The sequence below is a fragment of the Thamnophis sirtalis genome, unplaced genomic scaffold, assembly GCF_051295495.1.
Source record: "Thamnophis sirtalis isolate CommonGarterSnake01/CBP01778 unplaced genomic scaffold, rThaSir2_p1.2 scaffold_7, whole genome shotgun sequence".
Classification (NCBI taxonomy): domain Eukaryota; kingdom Metazoa; phylum Chordata; class Lepidosauria; order Squamata; family Natricidae; genus Thamnophis; species Thamnophis sirtalis.
In genome coordinates, this window is record NW_028261387.1 from 47,783,399 (window position 1) to 47,810,432 (window position 27,034).

The following is a 27,034-nucleotide window of genomic DNA, read 5'->3' on the forward strand; positions in this document are numbered from 1 at the left end:
ATTGCCAGAAGACAAAGGGAATTATCATATTATCAACTGCAATGGAGTCTTTTAAAGGCCACTGAGCTTGCTTTCTCATAGTTTCTGGAAGTTATCACCTAACTATATTAATAATACTAGAGATGTTCCAAATAACAAATGTGAAAAGCCACCTGATGAATGTACCATTACTCTTGAACAAAAGAAAAACTAACTATAAGCTTAAGGAAAAAGAAATAGAAGCAAATGGAAAAAAGTTAAGTAAGAAATAATTTAAAAAAAATATACAAACAAGTTAAAGGGCTAGTAACACTTGGAACCTTAGGATTTTTGCTAAAAGCTTGGCTAAAAGATTACATGCATCCATGTAAACATGTTTAATCTATCAAACTAATAACAGACATTTGAGCCTTTATGTTTTCAGAAATTATACACTAGAAGGAACTAGTGATTCCATGCAGGCAAAGAAAAAAGTTTTTCATTTTTGATTTAGAGAGTAAGCTTTGGATTGCACAAAATCACAAATAATGTTGAGCCATTTCAAGACACTTTTGAAGAAGGGGAACAGAGACTTGTAGCTACAATGGCAGAAATAATGTTTACTTATATGAATGTATTATTTACAAAAGAAGAAAGCAAAATTATCAAAGGAAATGCTTTGAAAAACCTAAAAGGACAAAGAGATGAAACAAGCTTAGGCAGATTTACTAGAAAATAAACTGTAGATTACAACACAGAGATGGTATTTAAAGGGGAAATATAAAAGACAAACCAAAATCATAACCCGGATTACAGCTTCTTGATGAGTTTACAGAAACGGGTTCCTAAAGCCTTGAAGCAATTTCAAAGACTGAAAAAGAAAGATAGGAAGATCAAACCCTATAATAGTATTAGAATGGATCAAAGGTTGTGATTGTTAGAAGAAAAATCAAGGAAATTAAAGCTAATTTGTTTGACTAGGATTAAAACAAGATATAATATGATAAAGTTCTGGAAGCCTCCTATGGACTTTTTGCTGACAACTGGACTGAAACATTAATGATTTATGGCTTTGCAAAAGATAATGGATGGGCTAAAGGAAGAAAATATATGCATGCAGTGTTATAAAAAGGAAAGAAATATCAAGGTTGCCTGTACTTGTGATGAAAATCAGAACTTCTAAACTATTTTTCTTTTTAACACCCCTCTCTTTTTTTTCTTTCTTTCCTTATATGTACTTTTTTTTCATTTTCTCTTTCTTCTCCATTTTGTTTGAACTTTAATTATTTTTAAAGCTTTCAGTAAGGTTAGTGAACCCAATGTCCTTCAAAAGGTTCCACCATGATGGGTTTCTTTCAAATGCACTCAAACCTGCAGGAAATCACCATCCTTTAGTCTCCTCAAGAAAAGCCATCCAAACACACATGAGTGATTTTCAATCTTCTAATTGTTTGGAGGGGTTCTGTGGGACTGGTCTACTGACTGGTCCTTCAATCATAGCTATGGCATCGTCTCCACCCATTCAGATGTGTTAGCTTCCATTTCTCACCCAGAAGTCTCTTCTGTGGGTAGACATTATATCGATTTCTGGGAGGAAATGTTCCAGAGGCAGAGGTAGAAGTGGGGAAGATAAACTTTCTAAGTCTCATGAGATGGCAACATTTAATAGAAAGGAGTGCTCTCATCCTGCTTCAATGTATTAATTGGGCAAAAACAACTTGAGAGGCAGTCTTTCAAATATTATTATGAACTATTTGATTGTTGGTTATCATTTCTGCTGATTAATTAGCTTCTCAGAAAGAGAAAAGTTTTCATACATGTGGTCTCTGGTTCACATTATTCTGAACTAGTGATTGATCCACGAGTGACCTTCCTGGTGTGTTTCCATATATACTTGAATTATCCAAATATATTCAGTTTATATTAAACTACTACACCAACAAGGCTTCTCTGTCAGCTCTTTTGTCTTATATAGAATATGAAATTATCTTGAACCAAAATTGTTCTCAAGGTGGTTTGCATTGTTGATCACTCAATTGAAAAGACCAAACATTTGTTCCCTCCTATTCTCCTATCCAATTATAATGAGAACAGGGGGCTCTGCATCAAATAATGTACATCCAGCTTACATTCACAGATGGGGTTGTATGACCATGTATCTCAGTGATAAGAGCCTTAAACCTGTACTTTTGTGAAGTTTCACAATTCAATGTGATATGACATTATCTCTGAAAAGACATAATTGGTAAGGCTCATTCCTCCTCATCTATAAAAATGAGTACAATAATAATTATTGATGATAAAGATACATTCTTTTCTTTGACAAAATAAATATGTAAATATAATGAGGTGATGGTGTTAACTTCAGTTTCATAGATATTTAGATTTATCTGAAAATTAGCAGTATATATATTATAATCAGTTTGAAAGATGCAAGTTATTTCAGTAATTCCTTTTTGTTATCTCTAAGCTAGGTACTTTCTGACATCTCTTGTTGTTTTGGATTATGTATATATGAATATTAATCCTCTGAATAAAGATATGGAACAATTAGCATAACAACTAACAATTATATATTTTAGTCAGTTAAGACAATACATAACAATGAACAGATCTTCAAATTGATTAATCATTGCAGTTTGATGGGTGCTATGTTGGAAAAACACAGAGAGGTAAATCTATGTATAAAAAAATTGACAAATACTCTGTGGGGACTTACCTCTCCAGAAGCTAGGTGTCAGCCCCACTCAATAGACCAGACCAAGAAATCAAGTCTATAGGAAGGCTAAAACTACTTTTATTGAGATTGACTATAATAACTGAAGTGTTTGTATTGTAAACTCGTGTTGTGTGTGTGGGTTGTTGTAGTTGTGAGGGAATTGACACGCAGGAGCCATGTATGCAAGACAGATCTTTATTAGTACCAGATGACAAGTGATTCAAAGATTTTCCTTCAACTGTCAGGGTATTTATACTAGCCAGAAGCAACTGTCAAGCCCAACTGTCACGAGGCCAGCCAATCAGATGCTGTGCCTTGACCAACCAATTAGAACGCAACACAGGTTGTTGCTGGGTTATAACACTCCTTCCCCCCAGTTATTTGTATAATAACCATTCAATTGTACAATATACATTTGCCCTTCTGTGTTGTACAATTCATTTACATTTTTGTCTTCCTGTTTTACCATTTGCAATTGTGTTCTCTCCTTCCCCCCAGTCAACCTGATAACTGTAACCACTTGTAACCACTTTAATGTAATGCTTAACTTTGTAACAGAAGTAGAAATTTAGCAACTCTGTCCAGGAACATTCTGGGTTAGTAGCTTCAATTAGTTTAGTAAATTTCCTTACCCCCCAGTGCCTATTCACATTTTATTTCTTTATTTACATTTTTTTTTCTATTTTTCCCTCACAATCCTGCGCATGCCCAATGAATTCCCCAGTCCAGGCTCGTTGAAGGCCTCGAGCAGAGTGGGAAGCAGGTTTGTATCTTAGGAGACAGGCAGGACAGGAGGATTTCAGGCCCTGGAGGCAGCTAAGACAGGGGAACGACGGAAGGCCGAGGAGACAGGCGTCGGGAGTCCGAGAAGGCAGGCTTCTGAGTCCGAGAAGGCAGGCTTCTCCTTCCCTTCATTGAGGCGCGGAGCTGAGGCCAGGAGGCCGAGGAAGCAAGGCAGGAGACGTATGGCAGGGACACGCTTCAGTCCTCCTTCTTCCTCTCTCTCTCTCCTGGTCAGGCAGGCATCGTGGGGAGGAATTCGTGCCCTGGAGGCAGCGAAGTGGAGACAGGGGCTTTGAGATGCTTGCAGAGGCATCGCAGGGAGGAATTCGTGCCCTGGAGGCAGGCAGGACAGGAAGGCAGGACAGGAAAGCAGGCCCTGGAGGCCTGTAGGCACCGAAGGCTTGCAACGAGCGGCTTCGGCAGGAGTTGAGGCGTGGCGGCAAGGCTCACAGTGGGCGCAGGCAGCACGGCCCGGAGAATGGAGGCAGCGACAGGCTTCTGGCTGTCCTGTGGCTCCTTACTAGTTGGCTGATGTTGTTTGGCTCTGATGTTGTTTGGCTCCTGCGGGAATCGCATATCAATCCCACCTTCGTCGCCAGTATTGTAAAACGTGTGTGAGTGTGGGTTGTTGTTGTGAGGGATTGACACGCAGGAGCCATGTATGCAAGACAGATCTTTATTAGTACCAGATGACAAGTGATTCAAAGATTTTCCTTCAACTGTCAGGGTATTTATACTAGCCAGAAGCAACTGTCAAGCCCAACTGTCACGAGGCCAGCCAATCAGATGCTGTGCCTTGACCAACCAATTAGAACGCAACACAGGTTGTTGCTGGGTTATAACAGTTTGCATCTGAATTGCTGTACTTTCTCCTCTGTACTCTTGTGAATTAAGAATGCATCTGCCTGAGTTATTTCCAAATCTTATTTACTTATTCAACAAATTATATATATTGCTCTTTCTAGACTTTTTAAAAAAAATTGTCATCAACAGTTCCTGTGTATCTGCATGAAGGTCATCTTCCTTATTCTCTATATTAGGTATCCAATCTGTCCAGTAGGCCAAGCTCAAATGGCCACGGAGGACAATGCCCAGAGACCAGAAGGAAGTAAGCAGGCCAAATAACACAGCAACTTGGAACGGAAAACATCCCAGGATTGGACTGGGTCATCAACCCCATCATCATCTGGGTCCTGGGTCCTAGATGTTATCCACAGCAAAAGGTGTGTTAGAAGAGGAGAGCAAACATTGTTTCATCCAAAACAGCTAAGGTTGATTTGAAAGGTGCCTCAAGGAAGGGGCTATGACTGAGACAAAGTCAAAGTTGTGAAGATGTGTCATATATGAATGATTACTAGAGCTTGGGAAAAGGAAGAGAGCCCATATTAAGGTAAACCAGTTTATGAAATGTTAACATTTTTATATGCAGATAAGAATGACATCAAGTACACTATCTTGAAATATAACAGTTTTCTCATGGTTGAATACAGTAGCACATTGATATAATAAACCTGCATCATCATCATCATCATCATCATCATCATCATCATCATCATTATCATCATCATTATCATCATCATGTCCTGTGAAGAGCACATTGTGCAGTTAGTGTTTTCCAGCACTTTTGATCATTCACAGCATCTTCATCATCATCCCAAGGGACACTAATAACCTTCAGATCTTCCTTAAGTGTTTGCCACCAAGTTTTCTGAGGCCAGCCTCTTTTTCTTTAAGCTCCAGGGGGTATCGAATGTAGCACAATTTTTGGATTCCAGTCTTTAGGCACAAGTAAGATATGATCAACAAGCCGCATTCAACATTCATTCACAGTTCTTGATAGGTGTTCTAAATCTGATCTTTGTAGTACCTTTTTATTAGTGAACTGGTCACAATATGAGAAGCAGAGGATTCTTCTCAAGCAGCATTGTTGGAAAACATTTAACCATTTAATCATCTTGATTGTATACTTCCATGTTTCACAAGCACATATTGCATTGGTGTAACAGCACCATTGAAAAGTTTTATCTTTGTGGTAATACTTATGGCTGCCATAGACCAAATTGAACACATTTGTTGAAACACGACTGCTGACATTCCAGTTTGATGGTTAATGTCCTTATCTATACCTCCATCAATAAAGAAAAATCACTAAAAAACCCACCAAGCAAACTGGATAAAAGCTGTAATACACTGACATTTATCAATCCCAGCCAGGATTGGTACTGATCAGCATGCTGTAACTCCACCCATTCCTTTTATTCATCTACATATGTCCTTAGTCACCCTCTTATTGACTGAAACATTTAAACAATCTACAAGCAAAACTTGGCATAGCTCTGAATAACTCCTTTCTGCGCAGGAGAATAGTGTGCATATACACATAAAAGGAAAGCTTTAATTTATTAGCCATTGTGTACATCAATACAGGATTTTAAAGTGCTTAATCGGGATATGTAGGGGAAACAAAAAAACAAAAGAACTAAAAACTTCCATATAGTGCAAATATATTTTTATATATCAGTGTTTGTTTTTTAAATTGAAAAATTGAAGTTACCTAATGCACAAATTCCAAATCAGAAGTAAGCTACCCAATATGATAGTCAAATATAGGGGGGGGATTAGAACAGAGGAAAACAGATCCTTACTGATTAGAGAACTGGAGCTCTCTATCCTCTTTTGTGTTGTTTTCATTTTTATCAATTTGTTTTTAACTGAGGATTTCCTGCTGGGTCAAGTGTTAAGGCATTTGTAATACCGTATGTATTTTGCCACTTTAATATGCCTGCTGTTGTGAAATCAATCTGATTTATGTAGACAAATCACTTTCTGAAATTGTTTAATACAATTTAATTAAAAGAGAGAGATGAGATATTGCTATTAATCTGCTGCTGAGACACTTGCATTTGGGGACCTTCTGTCACACTAGCTCTGGATGTTGATAAAAGCTGAGAGTCAAGCAGCTCCTCTTAATGAGCAGAGCTGGAGGAGGAAGAGAAAAAGGAGGTTCAAATGATGCTAATGGTTTTGTGTAGGCAGTAGCCACTGTCATGATGTTCCCACTGGCTGCCTTTTATTTTAAACATAGAAACAATGCCTTCTATTTTAAACAATACATTCAACTCATTGAATAATCAAGCATATAGCAAAAACAGGAATTGTGGCCTCTAAAGTAGCATTGCTCAATCTGGACAACTTTAAGATACATGGACTTCAACTGGGGAATTCTGGGAGTTGAAGTCCTCATATCTTAAAGTTGCCTAAGTTGAGAAACATTGCTCTAAAGCTCGGGTGTCAAACTCGGCACGTTATGTTGGTGTTACGTGGTGTATTTTTTCCCCTTTGCAGAGCTAGGGTGGGTATGGCCTGTGTGTGACAGGCCACCAGTTTGACACTCCTACTAAAGGTAGACTTTCTTTGAGGCCCACACTGATACAGAGACACTGCATACAGTTGCTTCAGCTGTGATATATCACAGAAGTGAGTATACCCTTTCTCATTTTGTAAATATTTAAGTATATCTTTTTATGTGACAACATTGAATAAATGACACTTGGCTACAATGTAAAGTAGTGAGTATACAACTTGTATAACAGTGTGGGTCCCTCATTCTGTTAATGAATAATAATTCCCATTTGGAGAGGTCTTGAGAGACATTCTGAACTTCTTGATATGACTTCATTTCCTTTTCTTTCTCCTAAGGAACTAAAGAACCCCAAGTATAATTGAAAACAGGGACTGTTCATTGTCGCTCAGGGGAAATGGAGAAACATGATATATGTAGATGATAGCTATTTGAAATGGAGAGTTTCCTTTATTTGAATAGGATTTTGGAAAAACAGATTCACGTGGAAGCTTTCATGGATAAAAGTTTTTCACTACAAATGCAGTAATCACTTTTTCTATTTCACAGACAATGCAAGGATAAGCATCAGTAGCACACTTCTCTTACTCCAATGGACATTCTCCAAACTTTTAATAATGCCAGAAAAGACTCTTGACTGTGGAGCAAGCCTTTAATAATAATAATAATAATAATAATAATAATAATAATAATAATAATAATAATAAGCCTATATGTATCATTTGGCCTCTATGATAAAGGGAATGTATATTATTTTATAAGTTTTCTCACAATGCCGTACTTCTTTGTTTTTCAGACATCATTCTTCTAGGAAATGCCTTCTAGATAGAGAAATCCTATTTTTGTTTTTACCTTTGTAATATTCCTTTATATTACTTTGGGTCCCTATTACCAATCAGACTGTTGATCCATCTAGTTTAGGACTGAATAATTATAACTCTGCAATTTCAAATAGCAGTCTTTCTTATAACACAGGTGATCAAACCCTTTTACCAAACTCTGTCCCTTCTTTACTACTGTGGCTTTCTATTGAATACAATAGCTAATCTGATACTCTCGCCCACAGTTCGGCGGAGACTCTTGCTGCTGCCTGGCACTCGGCAGCGTCAGAGTCTCTGGACCGGATTGTGCCACTACGGCCCCTCCGGGTCAGCGGCTCCCGGAGGCCTCCTTGGTTCACTGAGGAGCTCCGGGAGATAAAGCGCCGGAGGAGACACCTAGAGCACCAGTGGAGATCCGATAGGTCCGAACCGAACCGAGCACTTTTGACAGCATGCACCAAGGAGTACATCCGGGCATTAAGAACAGCTAAGAGAACACACATTGCCACCTTGGTAGTGTCCGCCGAGTCCCGCCCAGCCGCCCTGTTTAGGATAACCCGCTCCCTCCTAAACAGGAGGGAGACGGGGGACCCCTTACAGGGTAGGGCTGAGGAGTATGTTCAGTTCTTGGGGGACAAAGTTGCTTGGTTTTGGTCGGACCTGGACTCCACCCCCGCAGATCCAGCCGAGACACAAGGGAATGACTTGGCAGACCATCTCTGGGTTGAGTTTCAGGATGTTGCCTCCGGGGATGTGGACAAGGCTATGCGAGCTGTGAGTGCCTCCACCTGTATACTGGACCCGTGTCCCTCCTGGCTGGTTGCCAACAGCAGTGAGGTGACACGAGGCTGGATCCAGGCGGTTATTACCGCCTCTCTTCGGGAGGGGTACTTCCCCACCGCGCTTAAGATGGCGGTGGTGAGACCCCTCCTGAAGAAACCGTCCTTGGATCCAGCTGTTCTTAATAACTACCGTCCAGTCTCCAACCTCCCCTTTGGGGGGAAGGTTGTTGAGAAGGTGGTGGCCTTCCAGCTTCAGCGTACCTTGGAGGAAGCTAACTATCTTGACCCCTTCCAGTCAGGCTTCAGGCCCGGTTACAGCACAGAAACCGCTTTGGTCGCATTGACCGATGATCTCTGGAGAGCCAGAGATGGAGGCCACGGGTCCATCCTGGTTCTCCTTGACCTCTCAGCGGCTTTCGATACCATCGACCATGGTATCCTTCTGTGACGACTGCGGGAGGTGGGGGTGGGCGGCACTGTTTTGCAGTGGTTCTCCTCCTACCTCTCGGACAGGTCGCAGTCGGTGTTGGTGGGGGGGCAGAGATCGTCCCTGAGGCCCCTAACTTATCGGGTGCCGCAGGGTTCGGTCTTATCCCCCCTGCTGTTTAACATATACATGAAACCGCTGGGCGAGATCATTCGGAGGCACGGGATAAAATACCATCAATACGCGGACGATACACAGTTGTATCTGTCCGCCCCGTGCCAACTCAATGAAGTGGTGGACGTGATGAACCGGGGTCTTGAGGCTGTTAAAGACTGGATGAGAGCTAACAAACTGGTACTCAACCCGGACAAGACCGAGTGGCTGTTGTGTTTTCCTCCCAACAATTTGGCTGACGTTCCATTGCTCAGGCTGGGGGGTCAAAATTTATACCCCTCAGACAGGGTCCGCAACTTGGGAGTCCTCCTGGACCCACAGCTGAGTTTTGACCACCACTTATCAGCTGTGACCAGGGGGGCATTTGCCCAGGTTCGCCTGGTGCACCAGTTGCGGCCCTACCTGAACCGGGAGGCCCTCACAACAGTCACTCGAGCCCTTGTGATCTCTAGGCTGGAATACTGCAATGTGCTCTACATGGGGCTGCCCTTGAAGAGCATCCGGCGACTTCAGCTAGTCCAAAATGCAGCCGCGCGAGTGATTGTGGGCGCACCACGGTTCGCCCACATAACACCAATCCTCCGTGAGCTGCGCTGGCTACCTGTTGGTCTCCGGGTGCACTTCAAGGTCCTTCTTACCATCTATAAAGCGCTCCATGGTAGTGGATCTGGCTATCTGAGAGACCGCCTTCTGCCGATTACCTCCCTCCGTCCCATCAGATCGCATAGAGTAGGCCTCCTCCGAATTCCATCCGCCAGTCAGTGCCGACTGGCGACTACGCGGAGGAGAGCCTTCTCAGTTGCAGCTCCGACGCTATGGAACAATCTCCCCGTGGAGATCCGCACCCTCACCACCGTCCAGGCCTTCCGCACAGCCCTCAAGATCTGGCTATCCCGTCAGGCCTGGGGATAAGACTTTACTCTCGCCCCTCCCGAATGATGAATGAATGTTGGGTTTTTTATTGCTAATTATTTTTATTCACATTTTCTTTTTGTGTTTTGTCCTGCACTCCCCTCCCTTTTTATTGTAAGCCGCCCTGAGTCCCCTCAGGGAAAAGGGCGGCCTATAAATGCTTAATAAAATGAAAAAATGAAAATGAAAAAATAATCTCTGTTTTGAAGATCTAGCATTTAATCTCAAGAACACTGCCAAGTTCTGCTTCAACCTTAGCATACTCCCATTTTTTGCAGACACAACAAAAATAATAGTTGTTGTTAATTGTAGATTCAAGTCAATCTTGACTCCTAGCAACTGCCTGGACAAGTGCTTACAGATTTCTTGGCAATAATTTCAGAAGTGGTTTGTCACTCTCTTCTTCATAGGGCTGAGGAAAAGTGACTGACTGAAAGTCACCCTGCCCAAGGAAGGACTAAATTCACAACCTCCCATTTTCTAACCTGGTGCCTAAATATTGCACCAAACTGCATGCCTTGGAAAGTATATCGAGAAATGGAATCTAAATCAAAAAAGTATATCTAACTTCATGGACTTCATTTTCAGGTTTTAATAATAACATTTTACAGGAAAAAAGGAAGGATTAGTTTTTAATATTTTATTAGTATTAAGTCCTTCCTATGCAGATGCCTGCAATCTGGATATACTTTTCAAAAGAGTCAAAACCAAGATTCCCATGGGTGAATCTTGCCTTCCTATTCCTCCCCTGCTCTCCATATATTAATGGTCTGATTTCCTGCCCAGAGTATCAAAGCATCAATTTCTTTGTTTATTAACTGGAAGGATCTCTTCTGAAGAAACAAAGGTGGTAAAGAAACAGTACATTTCCCTCACCTTTGCTATATCTCTGAAGTACAGGCAATAAACAGCAGAAAAGACAATGATGATGCTGTTTGGTTTCTGCCTTATCAGCACAGGAAATTCTCTCCTTCTTTAGACTCTTGGTTATTTTTGTTCTGTAATGCTCAGGGATCTGTTAAGATAACAGGCTCCTTTGAGAAAGGGCTTGGGGGACTTGTTAAAATTATCTCCTGCCTCTATGTAATGTTGTAAATACAGAGTGGGGGAAAAATAATAAAATAACACTGAAATCTCATCAGCAGCCTCCACCAGAGAAAACAGAAAGGCAATTTCATTCACCCACACAAATCAAACATTCTTTGGCACAAATGCCAGGAGGAAAAAAAATAAGCAGGGTGTTTTTCAACTCCTGAAACTATAGTGTGTTGTTTAGAATGCACCTGAAGAAACATTTTCACATACAAAATCTTGAAAACTTTTTAAAGGCTACCAAAATAAATTATTATTGTGATCGCAGATGACCTCTAAGGTCCTTCTTAGTGTATGCTTATATAGCAATAGCACTTAGACTTATGTATCGCTTTATGGTGCTTTACTGTTCCTTTCTAAGTGGTTTACAGAGTCAGCATTTTGCCCCCGACAATCTAGTCCCTCATTTTACCCACCTTGGATGGATGGAAAGCTGAGTCAATTTTGAGCAGGCATGATTGAAATCCTGATAATGGGCATAGTTAGCCTGCAACACTGCATTCTAGCCATTGTGCCATCAGGACTCTATATAGTTTTTATACAGTTTTTTCTGCAGAATACTCATCAATTTCTGGCAATTTAGAGTCAATTCTGGCTTTATTTCAAAGCCTAGGAATTGCATATATTACCATAATATAAATCTGCTTCTAAGTAATGCTGTTTTTTTCCTCCTATACTATATGTTGTGAGGTGGCGCAGTGGTTAAATGCAGCACTGCAGGCTACTTCAGCTGACTGCAGTTCAGCAGTTTGGCTGTTGAAATCTCACCGGCTCAAAGTTGACTCAGCCTTCCATCCTTCCGAGGTGGGTAAAATGAGGATCCGGATTGATGGGGGCAATATGCTGGCTCTGTAAACCGCTTAGAGAGGGCTAAAAGCCCTATGAAGTGGTATATAAGTCTAACTGCTATTGCTATTGCTATTCTCATTTTTTCAGCTGTTTTCCCAATTCTACTTTTCTGGTCATTATTCAGTGGCTATCTTGAATTTCCTATCCTTTAGCAAACAAAGAGTTCTGCTTCTCATTTTTTTGTGGAAGAAACATGAATTCATAAGAAATTCTTCTGCCTCTTGATTTTTCTCATATTTTTTTCCAAAACTTTCTTAAAGTTAATAAATGTGATGCCTATTTGAATGTATTTTGATGTGGAATGAAGTAAATGAAAAACATTAGATGCCTTGTTTCCAACACAAATGTTTTAGAAAGTGAACTTTACTTCAGAATATTTTACTTCCGTCAAATAATTATGTTCGCAGTCAACATAAACAAGACATAGGTGTTTCTACTCATTTTTTTTCTTTTTTCCAATCTTGTCCATCCAATGACACATTTGTGCTAGTCTATGATTTTGGTTCTTAAAATATATTGCAAAAATATATACTTGGTACTATAGCATATACTGTAGTAAACATAGTTTGGAATGCATGTAAGTATTTGCCTAATAACCACATTTTTGCAAGCAATTTTTGCTACTGCAATTAATGCTAACCCAAGAGAATGCTTTATTTAAAATTCATCTCTGATCATAAACAGGCAAACCTCAATATGCAGTTACCTAAAATGTTTGATGACTGAAATTCTAATAAAATTCAGGCATAGAGAAAAGAGTAAGTCACAAATGATCAAGTGAACACTAATCAGAATTTTGTTTCTCTGCACAAGTAACTATTTGCATAAATAACAGGAACCTGATTCAGTCCAGCATTAATTAAAATCATTATTAGTACTTTCCAAGATGTTGTAATTCCATGTATTCTAAATACATATATCTTACACAAAAAAGCAAATCATTTTTGTTCTTAAGAAAAAGTTTGATGTCCCACAATCTTTTCTTCATTTCAAGATATTTCTGACATGTATTTCTTTAACAAAGCTTCTGCCCTTTTGTTAATCATTATTCTTGTTGTATAACCAGTTCCTGCTGTTATATTTCCTTCACATGATTGGCTCAGTTGATACCTTATCTTTTTAATATCCATGCATTAGCACAATAGTAGAGATGTATTTTAATTTACATAAAATGTAGATTATCTTTTCCTATTACCAGTACATCTACCTGTTATGAAAATGTATACAAATGTGACCATTCCAGTGACAGAAGATTACAATTTTTTACTGAAAATTGTTTTTGTATTTTGTAATCATTTGATTCTCTATTCAAATGAGGAGTCACTCATACGGAAAGAGGGGCACAGTGGAGAGAACATGAAATTTACAAATTGAAAATTATTTGGAATAAGTCCATGAGTAAGGCACTTAAAACATCTTTTCTTCAGGTTTCTCTATAAAGTCTGACTCTGTAATAAATAGCAAAAAGCTGCTATGCTTATTTTCATGCAGATTCAGAGCATTTTCCCCTAATCTTTGCTATATCTATCCTTTGCCCTTGTAAAGGATTGTGAAGGCAATTTACATGAGGATATTTCTTCATTATATTACTACTACAACTCCATCTGGTAGATTGGGTTGAGAAAGAATAACAGCCCAAAGTCACCCTGAATCTATGATGGATTTGAACCAGAACCTTTCCCACACCTTACCACTATAGCCTACTAGGTTTAGCCTTGTGGCAGAGAATGTTAGATTTTACTGGACTTTATTGGGGCTCTAGTCAGCATTTAGTAGAGTTCTTTTTTTTTTTTTACTTACAATTCTTTTACAAAGAAGTCTGCTTTTACCGAAATTAGTGGACTTATTCCATACTGCCTAGTTGCCTGACTGCTACAATAGGACAGCAATCCTTCTTTTGAAGGCAGAAGCAAACAACATCCACCATTACTCACCACCCTCTCATCACGAATTCAACCTTCAGCAGAATTTTCCTGACACTATTTGAAAGTAAGTTTTTCATTTTATGTTGCCTCAAGTGTTCTTGACCATTTTGGCACTTTATTTTCTTAGAAGCTCACCTCAGCAGTTTCTTAGATGCTTTGCAGAGGAAAGAATGTGCCATCCGCTGAGGCATTAGTGAAGCACTAAACTGATCTAAAAGCTTATAAAAACATGTGTTTCTATTATTATTATTATTATTATTATTATTATTATTATTATTATTATTATTATTATTATTATTATTATTATTATTATACAATTGTATCACAGCGGCCAGTTGTTTCGCCGGATTTGGCATTGGTTACTAGTCGGGCCCCACCCAGGGGCCTAGGACGTCGTAACGTATTTTCGTAATATGCGTGCAGATCCAAGCAGTGCGGCTTTTTGCATTTGACTGATGGTGATTTTGTCAATATTTAACTGTTTTAAATGTAATTCCAGTGCTTTTGGAATAGCACCCAGTGTGCCAATTACCACTGGAATTACCACTGCTGGTTTGTGCCATAGTCGTTGAATTTCGATTTTTAAGTCCTGGTATCTTGCGATTTTTTCATGTTCCTTCTCGGCGACCCTGCTATCACCTGGTATTGCGATGTCTATGATTGTGACCTTATTTTTCTCAACCAGTGTGATGTCTGGTGTATTATGCGCCAGTATTTTGTCGGTTTGTATACGGAAATCCCACAAGATCTTGACCATCTGATTTTCTGTGACTTTTTCAGTCTGATGTTCCCACCAGTTTGTTGCTGTTTTAATATTATAATTTTTGCACAAATTCCAATGGATCATTTGTGCTACTGAATTGTGCCGCAATTTATAATCAGTCTGCGCGATTTTTTTACAGCAGCTGAGTATGTGATCAACAGTTTCGTCAGCTTCTTTGCAAAGTCTGCATTTGGCATCATCAGAGGATTTTTCGATTTTGGCCTTAATGGCATTTTTGGCCTTAATAGCTTGTTCTTGCGCAGCCAGGATTAGTGACTCTGTTTCTTTCTTTAATGTACCTGTTTTTAACCATAACCAAGTTTGTTCCCTGTCCACTTTATCTTTTATTTTTTCAGAAATTGACCATGCAGTGCTTTGTTCTGCCAACTCTCCATTCTTGATTTTATCACATCTTTTCTGTATTCTTGTTTTGTCTGTTGGGCCTTCAGTAGATTTTTGTTCTTTATTTCGATTAATAGATGTTCTTGACTTTCTTTTAAATAATCAGCCAGTGCATGTTTTTCTTCTTCAACTGTTTGCTTCACTTGTAATAATCCTCTGCCACCTGATTTTCGGGGCAGATACAGTCTATCAGTATCACCACGTGGATGTAAACTGTAGTGCATTGTCATTAGTTTCCTGGTTTTTCGGTCCAAAAGGTCCAAATCAGCTTGTGTCCAGTTAACTATGCCAGCTGTGTATCTTATAACTGGTATTGCCCAGGTATTTATGGCCTTGATTGTATTTCCACCATTCAATTTAGATTTCAAAATTTTCCTAACTCTGTTGGTGTACTCTCTCCTGACAATAGTTTTTACTTCTCCATGCTTGATGTTATCCAACTGCAGAATGCCTAAGTATTTGTAGGCTTCATTTTCTTTGCATTTAATTAGTTGGCCATTGGGCATTTCAATTCCCTCAGATGCAGTGATTTTGCCCCTTTTTATGGATACAGTGGCGCATTTTTCCATGCCAAACTGCATTGAAATATCGGTGCTGAATACTCGGACTGTATTTGTCAATGATTGGATTTCTATTTCTGACTTTCCATAGAGTTTCAAATCATCCATATATAGTAAATGCGAAATTTTTTCAGCTTTTTTGGCTGTTTGGTAGCCTAATTTCATTTTTTTAAAGATTACTGATAGTGGGATCATTGCGATGATGAAGAGAAGAGGTGAAAGTGAATCACCCTGGAAAATTCCTCGCTTGATATTAACCATTCCGTAGCTCTCATTCCCTACTGCCAACTCAGTTCTCCATTGTTTCATTGCCTTTTCAGTAAAGGATGTAATATTTTTGCTAATGCCAGTTGTTTCTAAGCATTTTATGATCCAACTATGTGGCAGTGAGTCAAATGCCTTTTTGTAATCAATCCAGACCATATTCAAGTTCGTTTTTCTGTTCTTACAATTTTCTAATATCATTTTATCAATTAGAAGCTGATCTTTTGTGCCTCTGCTCCTTCTTTTGTTGCCTTTTTGCTCTACTGGCAAGATGTTGTTTGTTTCCAAATAATCCATCATGTTATCTGCAATAATGCCTGTGAGTAATTTGAAGGTTGTTGGTAAGCATGTTATTGGTCTATAGTTTTCAGGTGTTGTTCCTTTAGTTGGATCTTTCTGAATCAAGTATGTTTTTCCAGTTGTTAACCATTCATCAATTTGGCCCTTTTGTAAAATTTCATTCAGTTGCCTGGCCAATATTGCATGTAAACTGGTCAGATATTTGAGCCAGAAACCATGTAATTGGTCTTTTCCAGGTGATGTCCAATTCTTTACCTTTTTAACTCGATTTTTGATCATCTCAGTTGTTATTTCTAATACTTGCATTTGTTTGTTGCCAATGCTTTTCTCAAAGTCATGTATCCACTTTGCTTCCTTGTTTTAGTCCTTTGCATTTTCCCACAATTCTTTCCAGAATTCAACTGTGGCCTGCTTTTCTGGTTTTTCACTTTTGGTGTCACCATTCACATTAAGACTTTGATAAAAACGCCGTTGGTCTGATCGAAATTGCTGATTTTGTTTATATTGGATGATTCGTGCCTCATATCTTTCAATTTTTCTAGCTGTTGCTGTTATCTGCTGTTTTACAATCTCTACAGCTTCATTGATGTTTCTTGTATCCAATCTATATCTTCTGATTAGCCGATCTATGATTTTGTTGTTTTTAAGCCGTTGCTCATGCATGTTCTTTAAGTTACTAGCATCTGCCCTTAATTTTTTGATTTTTTGTTCTAGACGGATTTTCCACTTTGGCTTTGATGCTTTTTCTGTTGTGTGACTAGGTACTTTAATTTTAATGCCTAGTTCATTAGTGACTATTACAGCTGCGCTGTACATTAACTGGTTTGTTTCCAAGATGGATCCTGGTTCAATTGTTGAAAACACTGCATTAACCATTTTCATGATAGGGGCCAAAATTTTCTTAGGCACAGTTTTTAGTGATGGTAAACGTTGCCTTTCCTCATTAAGCAGAAAATGCTCCATGATCTTATCCTTCAATTCTTTTTGTTTTTGAGTTAGTTCATCAGTTGGTTCAGTGATAACTGGTTCTAGTGGTGGTGATGTTATTTCCTCCCTGAGAGCTTCTTCTGGGAGTTCTACTATAGTGTCTTTAGTTGTGTCTTGAATATCAGTTATTTCCGCTTGTGATATTGTTTTTTGGGTTTTGCAATTTGCCTGAATTTCCTCATGTTCAACTTCACTAAACACTTTATTCCGTATAATAAATCGCCTTTGATCTGCTAGTCGTTGTTCACTAACATTTGAATCTGGATATTGTTGTTTCCATAATTCATACATTCGCTTTAAATATCCTCTTTTTTCTGGCTCTGAGTTGTAGTAACAGGCCATTATGGCACGGTTTTCATCTGCACTATATTTTTGTCGTTTTGTTGGCTGGTCCACTTGTAGCCCACTTGTCGACGGATGTCCAGGGACCCCAACATCCGCCGCGGCCCTTGTTAACCCGCGCGACGACCGATGCGGTATGGAATTCTTATTCGTTTTTTTCACCATATTGTATGGGTTGGCGGGGTTTTTTTTACGGGACCAGATGCCAACCTGATCCCAACCTTCCTCCTTTCTCATCCGGGCTTGGGACCGGCAACGGCGGAGTTATTATTATTATTATTATTATTATTATTATTATTATTATTATTATTATTATTATTCTACAATTGTATCACAGTGGCCAGTTGTTTCGCTGGATTTGGCATTGGTTACTAGTCGGGCCCCACCCAGGGGCCTAGGACGTTGTAATGTATTTTCGTAATATGCGTGCAGATCCAAGCAGTGCGGCTTTTTGCATTTGACTGATGGTGATTTTGTCAATTTTTAACTGTTTTAAATGTAATTCCAGTGCTTTTGGAATAGCACCCAGTGTGCCAATTACCACTGGAATTACCATTGCTGGTTTGTGCCATAATCGTTGAATTTCTATTTTTAAGTCCTGGTATTTCAGGATTTTTTCATATTCCTTGTCGTCGACCCTGCTATCACCTGGTATTGCGATGATTATGATTGTATTATTATTATTATTATTATTATTATTATTATTATTATTATTATTATTATTGTTGTTGTTATTGTTGTTATTGTTGTTATTGTTGTTATTGTTGTTATTGTTGTTATTGTTGTTATTATTGTTATTATTGTTAGTAGTAGTAGTAGTAGTAGTAGTAGTAGTAGTAGTATACAAAATGGGTAGAAAGAAAGATTTTATTTTATTATTTTATTTCATTTTTTTAGTTTTGGTTGCTATGCCTGCATTTGGTACTATAATCATAATAAACAAAGACCTGCAAATAGAAGTAGAATGACTGCAACAAAAGAAACCAAAGATAGTGCAGATAGTAATAGGTTCCTTGAATGCAATCCCAAAAACCTGAGCACCGTCAGCATTGACAAAATCACCATCAGTCAATTACAAAATGCAGCTTTACTTGGAACAGTTTACATCTTGCTATGATACCTTTAACAACTTCAGACCATAATATCTCCTTATCCTAGGTCCTTGGAAAACACTCAATAGGTGGACAAAACTGCCTAAACATCTGGTTAACTATGTAACAAAACATAATTTATTAAGTGTCTACAGGTAGTCCTCAATTTACAACAGATCATTTAATGATCATTCAAAGCTACAACAGCACTGAAGAAAGTGACTAATGATCAATTTTCACACTTACGACGATTGCAACATCTCCATGGTTTAGTGCAGGGGTGTCAAACTCACAGTGTCACATTGTCATCACGTGATGTATCGCAACTTTTTTCCCCTTTGCTAAACCGGGGTGGGCATGGTCAGCGTGTGACGCTTCCAGCCTTTGGGCCATGAGTTTGACACCCCTTAGTGCCTCAAGAACAGGTCATGTGATCAAAATTCAGACACTTGGCAACTGACCCATGTTGATGATGGTTGCAATGTAGATTTATGATAATTGCAGTGTCCCAGCGATCAGTTTTTGAGACCTTGTGATAAGCAAAGTCAGATTCGCTTAACCATCATGTTATTAACTTAACAACTGCAGTGTTGTTAAGTTCACTTAACAGCTGTGCCAAGAATGGTTGTAAAATGGGGCAAAATTCACTTAACAAATGTCTCATTTAGCAACAGAAAGTTTGGGTTTAATTGTGGTTATAAATTGATGATTACCTGTATGCCACCCAACTTTAATTGTGTGTATATAAATTTAAACTTACTTTGTATGAATATATATCTATTTATTAAATTTGTGTGTCACCACAAGATAACTCTGGGCTGCTATATATGTGTGTGTGTGTGTGTGTGTGTGTGTGTGTGTGTGTGTGTGTGTGTGTGTGTGTGTGTGTGAGAGAGAGGGTAGCAGCAGCCATGGAATTGTCCACAGGAGACATGATATCTGCAATCCAAGCCGAGTACCTTGTAAGTTGTGGCCAAAGTCCAGGCACACTTTTCTTCAGCCAATTGAGACTTAAATTGTCCCAAACCCAGAACAGCAGCAGATTAAAATCTAAATATGCCCAGAGTGCTATTTTGCAACCAAATAACAGTTTAGTGCCTCAAAAACAGTCTTGTATTCAAAATTACCTAAATCCTAGGGATACATTGCTAATATTTTGCAGCAGTAACAATTAGAGCATCTTTAGATAATATCTCATACTGTAACTATTCAAATTGTCTTGAAAAAGCTCAAGAGAAGGCAAATTTATTTTTTGTGAAATTTTGTATTTTACTCACTTTTTTAAAGTGGCATTTTAAAGTATTTAAAAAGTTAAGGACATTTATTTTAATATGAGCATCTTACCTTTCCCTCCATTTTAGCTTTACAAGAAGTTCAGGAGACAAATTGTGCTGAGAATAAAGGACTGACCCAAAGTCATCTAGCTCCAGGTTGACCTGAAACTGGATCTCGCTAAATAGAATCCAGTATGTTAGGTCACACTATTGATTATCCAACTGCAATTATTGGAGAACAAAAGCTTGGGGGACAAGATGGGGCAATCATCTGCCTTATATCTCAGGTGAAACCCAAACTACCCAGCCACAACAATCATCTATATGGGTCAAACAGCTTTTCTTTATGCAGACTGAATTAAACATGTATAAATCTAAACCTAGATTAATTTCTAAGATATCAGCTGCAGGTAGTCCTCGACTTACAATTGTTCATTTAGTGACTATTCAAACTTACAACAGCACTGAAAAAGTGACTTATGACCATTTTTCACATTTACGACTGCTGCCGTATCCCCGTGGTCATAAGAGCAAAATTCAGATGCTTGGAAACTGACTCATATTTATGATGGTTGCAGTGTCCTGGGGTCATGTGATCACTATTTGCAACCTTCTGACAAGTCAACGGGGAAGCCTGAGTCACTTAACAACTGTGTTACGCACTTAACAACTGCAGTGATCACATAAAACTGTTAAGCTGTTGTAACAACAGTTGTAAAATGGAGCAGAAGTCATTTAGCAAATGTCTCACTAAGCAACAGACATTTTGAGCTCAATTTGTGGTCATATGTTGAGGAGTACCTGTATCTTTTATTTTTGAAATTAAAGGAAAGATACATTGGAATTAAAATTCAATTATTTCTATAATTGGCCTTTCCATGTAGGGTGTGTCATTTTGGGCATTTAAACCTCAGAACATGCTGGGCCAGTCTTTCCTAGAGAAAAAAAGATCTTGTTGACGACATATTCCAGCTCCTGGGAATTTGTCTTAAATAAAAAACAGGAATTGTCTTTATTATTAGGTGTTGGGTATAAGGTCTCAAGAGAGCTAGGTGAATTACTACAAAGGCTTCTAATCAGCTTGTTAGCAATGGAATAGAAAAAGGAAACTGCATATTACCAGTCCTCCAAATGAGCCAAAGCCTCTTTTTCAATTGCAACTTGACAGCTAGCTTTCAGCAACCCTAAATTATTCCATCACAAGTTGCAGCAAGAAGGTGAGCAACCTTGCACATAATCTACAGTCATTATAATTCCCATCTTTATTACCCACACTACACCAAGCATATTAAACTGGCTTTAAGGAAACTTTTGTTTCGAGAAGTAATCTCTTTAAAAACAGCCCCTGCTTTCTTGTTAGTATATACACTGCCATTTCATCAAAACAGAAAGCCTGCCACGTTTCTTTTAATTCTTAACTTACTACTAGATTTACTCCTGTTCTTTGATATGGCTTAGTTGCTGAACCCTACTGTATAGTAGATTGGAACTGATCCCCAAATTTAATAATGCTCCAATTTGGTGTTACATTATTCTTTCCAAAAGAAACGTTGCAATTTGATTTACACATTTAATTTTGGGCACAGCTCCAAATTTACTTGAAGTTAATTCAAGGGAAGATTCAGAGCCTGGCCAGAAAGCAATGGGCAGCTAATTATGTGATGCTACTATAATACAAAATTATTACAAAAGACTTTGTGACGATGCTGCATTTATTTCCTTCATCATTCTTCAGCTTCAAATTTGTAACCCATGTGCCAGAGAAGCTCAAAGCTCAAGACTTCTATCCATAAGAAAATGGTCTCTTTAATATATTTGGCGGGGGGTAATCAAATGGTGTCTACAAACATTTATTGGGTTTCTGTAAGAGGAGGAGGAGAGGAGGAGGAGGAGGAGATGCTATTATAATACAAAGTTATTATAAAAGACTTTGTGACAATGCTGCATTTATTTCCTTCATCATTCTTCAGCTTCAAATCCGTATTAAAAATCCATGTATCACAGAAGATCAAAGCTCAAGACCTCTATCCATAAGAATATGGTCTCTTTAATATATTGGGGAGGGGGGTGTCAAATGGTGTCTACAAACATGTATTGGGTTTCTGTAAGAAGAGGAGGAGGAGGAGGAGGAGGAGGAGGAGGAGGAGGAGGAGGAGGAGGAGGAGGAGGAGAGAATCATTCAAACATAGCCAGTTTTCAGTCATAGGAGCTTTGCCTTTTGATCAGTTCTAGAACTTTTTGTTTTTTATTAATAGCTTCTGCAGCCTTTTAAACATTTAAAAAACCCTGTAATATATTATTCATTCAGTCTTTGGAGATTTGGGTTGGATTCATATTTTTTAAAAAAATGTCTGGTAATAGTACTGAAGATAATAGGTCAAATAATAAATAAGCAAGTCAAATCAAAACCAAGAGACCAGAACAGGGTTGGAAAAGAGTGCAAAATGCCTGCTCCATATTTTCTGGAGCATGATTCAGATTTTTTTATATGTTTACTACCATATGCCAATTATTTGTAAGATTTTTTTTTCTCCACAGCCAATTGACTAAATCTGATGCTAACTCAAGGATTCTGTAGATACCAAAAGTATATTTTCTTCTTCCATACACACATACATACAATAATACATATACATCAGTGGTGGGTTGCAGGCGGTACGCCCCGGCAAGGGCGTACCAGTGCCTGCCCGGAGCACTGGGTACCATTCTGGGTACCATTCCCACCCGAGCTCCTTACCTGTATTTGAGTTCTTTTGCGCTTCCACACACGTGCACAGAGTGCACTGCACCTGCGCGATGCTCCACTGAGCAGCTGGAATGTTGTGGAGGCTCACAGAGGCATTGCAAGAGGCAAGTATGCATGTGCTTGCTGCGCATGTGTGCACGCACACTGTTCGCATTCATGTGGTGCATGCCGGGGCCCGTACTGGTCGCAACAGGATCTGGAACCCACCACTGATATACATATAGGAGTTTGACTGGACACATTCTCCTCCCCATGCATAGATCCAATAGTGCTCCTACCATACTTCTGTTTGGCAGGATAATTAAAGATTGAGATATGATTTATGTGTTTTTTTGCTGATGCTACATGAAGTGCTGTGAGAAGGTTTTTTTTTTAATTAAAGCCTAAGCAAACACATCAGATAAGTCTAAGTTGCTGCTCAGCTGAAACTGACTGTTTCAGGCCTTGGTTACAGCAATGAGAAGCAAATGTAGAAGGTGCTACCGGATGGGGAGCCAAAACAGAATGAAATCTAGGCCAGGAAATCAGTCATGAAATTCAGCTGTATCCATTGCTGTACTTAAACTTGTTCCACTTCTGTGAAAGAAGGTTCTGTAATCACAAGTTTCATTAATAGAAAGAGCTACTGGCTGAGTAAGAGAACAGAATGGAATCTTCAATACAACCAGTTCCTTACAATACAATTACTGCTATAACATATAACAAGCTTATGCATATGCCTGACCCTTCAGAAACAAAGATGATGGCAGCTGATGTAGGTTTTAGGTGACTATCAAAGTGTCCCTACCAATATGTGGATTCTCACTATGGATCAGAAAGACATTAACTCAGTTTGCCTTTTAATGCAAAAAATGTGGATACTGCAGGAACACATACCAGAAGCATCCACATAAAGACAAGTACCAAAATGCATTATTAATGGGGCCATGTTTGCAAATGTTCAAAAATGTGCATAGTTTGAGAAATGCCCACAAATAACATATGCACTTTTATGCAGGCTTGTTTTCTTACCAAAAGAAATTGCAAACTGAGGCAGAAATGTGGTGAAATGAATGTAAGACTGGGGGGAAATGAAAACTTAACTACAAAGTTGATTGTCACTCAATTCTTGCTGATGTGCTAGAGCTTGACAAGGACATTTTTAAATAAATATAAATATAAAAGCTTTCTTTCAGAAACTAATAAATTACAGAGTATATTTTGTTTTCCACATCCTAATCACTGATAAACACTCCAATAATCCTTCCAAGCAGAAAAAGAACTTTTAAATTTAAAGTTGTAATCCACCCAGAGTCATCTTGTGGCAAGATGGGCAGCAAACACATTTAATAAATAAATAAATAAAAATAAGATAATATTAGCAGAGAAAAAAAGCTTCTACCTGATCAAGGGTCTCTGTACTAAGATTTTTCAAATTGTGTTCTGCAGAATCCTAGAGTTCAATAAGAATTTGATGGAATTCTCTGAGAGTCTAAGGGGAAAACATCATTCAAATGAAGCCAATTTTCTTACAAGTTCCATGTCCTGAAAAAGTTTGAAAATTCTTTCTCTAGACTAATTTAGTGTATAATATTATTCCTTAAACAACATCAGATCCACAGGAGCAGAAATAAATAACCGCAAAGGCCCTTTTCTCTGGAAAAATGTATGGTTATTATCACGTAAAAAAAATCTATATTTTTTTTATCAAAACAGTTAGATCCACCTAATTATAAAAAGAACCAGAAAATGTCAGGTAGGTAGCTATAAAACCCCTCATCTCATTCATCATAATATAATACCTTTTATTTTATTATATTAAATAAATCAACCAAGCCTTATTAAAGAAACATGTAGCATCAGGCACCAATGCAAGATAATTTGCAGTCATGTCACAGAGAAAAAATTCCTCTCCCTATAAAGTGTGCATAGCATGCGTAATTGATGGACCACATCCTCCTTAATAAACTTGCATTTGTGCAGATGTTGAGAGATATGAGATCAGGAATGCTCAGGACCCCAAATAATGCCTTTTCCTGTGAAGCTAATAGAGCATAGAAGAACACTCATCCAAATAGATATCACATTTCTGGCATTTCACTGCTCTACACCAACTGGGAATCAAGCTTCACAGACCCCCATTGCCTGCCAGGTAGTGTTTACTATTTAATTAGCTAATGGGTCACACTCCAACACCACCTGATCTGGCAGGGAAGACAGGGCCCAAGAGAGCTTAGGATCAAAATAATGGCATCATTTTTCTTTGGGAGTCTGGCTGCTGCAAGATATACCACCTCATTCACGGCAATGTAATCAGTCATAACAACTCTGTGTTGCTAAACTGCTCGAGTATTAATTAAAATCCCAACAACATTCCAGCTGAGAGAGGAAATACACTGAAGGATGAATGAGTGAATGGATGCTCTTCTCTATCCACTCCGGCAGATTTTCTTCACCTGATAGTACTGATAATAATAGGCTAGAAGAAGAAACCTATGTAGTAAATTAATGTGACACTAGTAGGTAAATTTGAAAAACAGAGTGCTATTGTTTATAAAATTAGATTAATGACTTTTGAGTGAGTACATTTATTAACAATTATAAAGCACAAGGAAAGTCTTGATCTCAGATCTCATACACTTTATCAGCCATACTGGGAGGGTCTGTTTTATGTGATATGCTTAGGAAATATTAGGTAAGGTAAAGATAAAGGTAAAGATAAAGGTAAAGGTTCCCCCACATGTGAGCGCTTGTCATTCCTGCCTATAGGGGGGATGCTCATCTCCGTTTCAAAGCCGAAGAGCCAGCACTGTCTGAAGACATTTCTGTGGTCATGTGGCAGGCATGACTAAATACCGAAAGTACACAGAGCGCTGTTACCTTCCCACAAAAGTAGTCCCTATTTTTCTACCTGCATTTTTTACATGCTTTTGAACTGCAAGGTTGGCAGAAGCTGGGACAAGTAACAGGAGTTCACTCCCATTACGCAGCGCTAGGGATTTGAACCACTGAATTGCCTACCTTCTGATCGACAAGCTCAGCATCTTAGCCACCGAGCTACCGTCTCCCTTTAGGGCATAGGAAATATTAGAGTACTCTTAATTTTGGTTTTCAGGTTTCTTCAGGCCTTGATATATTTTAGTTTTAAAAAATGTAAACCCTTGTCAAGAGGCCATGTTCTGCTGATAGAAAATTGGTTATGTTCAACTAAAATGGTGTTTTGGGAGTAAGACATGTTGATCATGCAGAATATTGAACAGTTACATGCCAGAACTGCTATGCTTTTCCTGATCACTGCCTCTGAAACAGTGCCGCCTGAAGGCATTTGATCTTCACTCAGTCATACTTTGCTCAGATTGAAGATCCAGGACAGGAGATGGATGTTATGCAGGATATCGCACAATGTTATTGCCCTCTCTTAATGTCATATTGAACTCAGTGCTGGGCTCTTGGCCAGTTGCATATCTAGCAGCCACAGCAGAGAACAGCCCCATAACTCTTCTACTGGCAAATCAGATTCCTGCAGTTCCTGCAAATCAGATTCCTGAAGTAACAAGCCCACCCCATGAAAGTGATTTTGGATCAGACATTTTCCTATTGTCAGTAAATTGAAACACAGAGTTAGGTAGAAGCAGAGTTTATAATCTCCAAATCAATTTAGCATAAGATTTTCATTCATTTTCTCATGCTTCAAATACAACCAATGATTGGGTCTTTCACCATCACCATATTCTCGTGTGATGTGGCTAGATTTTTTTTAAACCATTATATATAGTTATAACTGCTATAATTATAACTACCAGCTGTAAAAAGAGAGGGAGAATTAAAGAATAGTTTTGGGAAAGGGTTCAGTTTTTCCATCATGATCCACTATCCTGTTATCAAAAATGGTGCAAGGTCTGAGAAGAGAGACAGGAGGAACTAAATATGTATAGCGTGGAAGACAGAAGGAAAGAGGATAACATGACTGAAACCTTTATATTAAGGGTGTGAATAAGGTTCTAGAAGGCAGTATTTTCAATATTAAACAAAAATCAAGAACACAGGTTCATATCCCTGAGAGGAGGGAAGTTCAAAAGTAATGTTAACTTGGAACCTACATCCATCACTCAGTATAAGCATGCTTGGGATAAACACATATGGGCATTATCTGACAAAAATAAAAAATATCAAAACAATAATTCAAACTTAATTAATTAATTAATTTTAAAAAGTCAGAGTCGATGGGACCACGAGGTCTTTTTCTGCCATTGTTTTTTTTATGTTTCTGTGTTTCTATCTGCACCTTCAAAAGTGAAAGTAACCAAAGTACAAATCAAAACTACACAAGGAATAATAATATAGTCATTAGAACTCTAGAGAAAATAAAAAACACATCTCTCAATCTATTTATCCCTATATAACCTTGTTAGAATAAAAAAAATCACTGCTATTTTTCTAGTGGGTATGACTCTTTTATACTCATTATAAAGATAATAGACATAAATTACAAATTTATGACATACGTGCACTTATTTGTTAAT

At 38.5% G+C, this 27,034-nt stretch overlaps 1 protein-coding gene across 1 annotated transcript in view; it reads right to left on the reverse strand.

The window, feature by feature from the left end:
• GRM4 (glutamate metabotropic receptor 4) overlaps positions 1–27,034 on the reverse strand; it is a 384,313-nt gene that overhangs the window by 27,156 nt on the left and 330,123 nt on the right. The window lies entirely within an intron of this gene.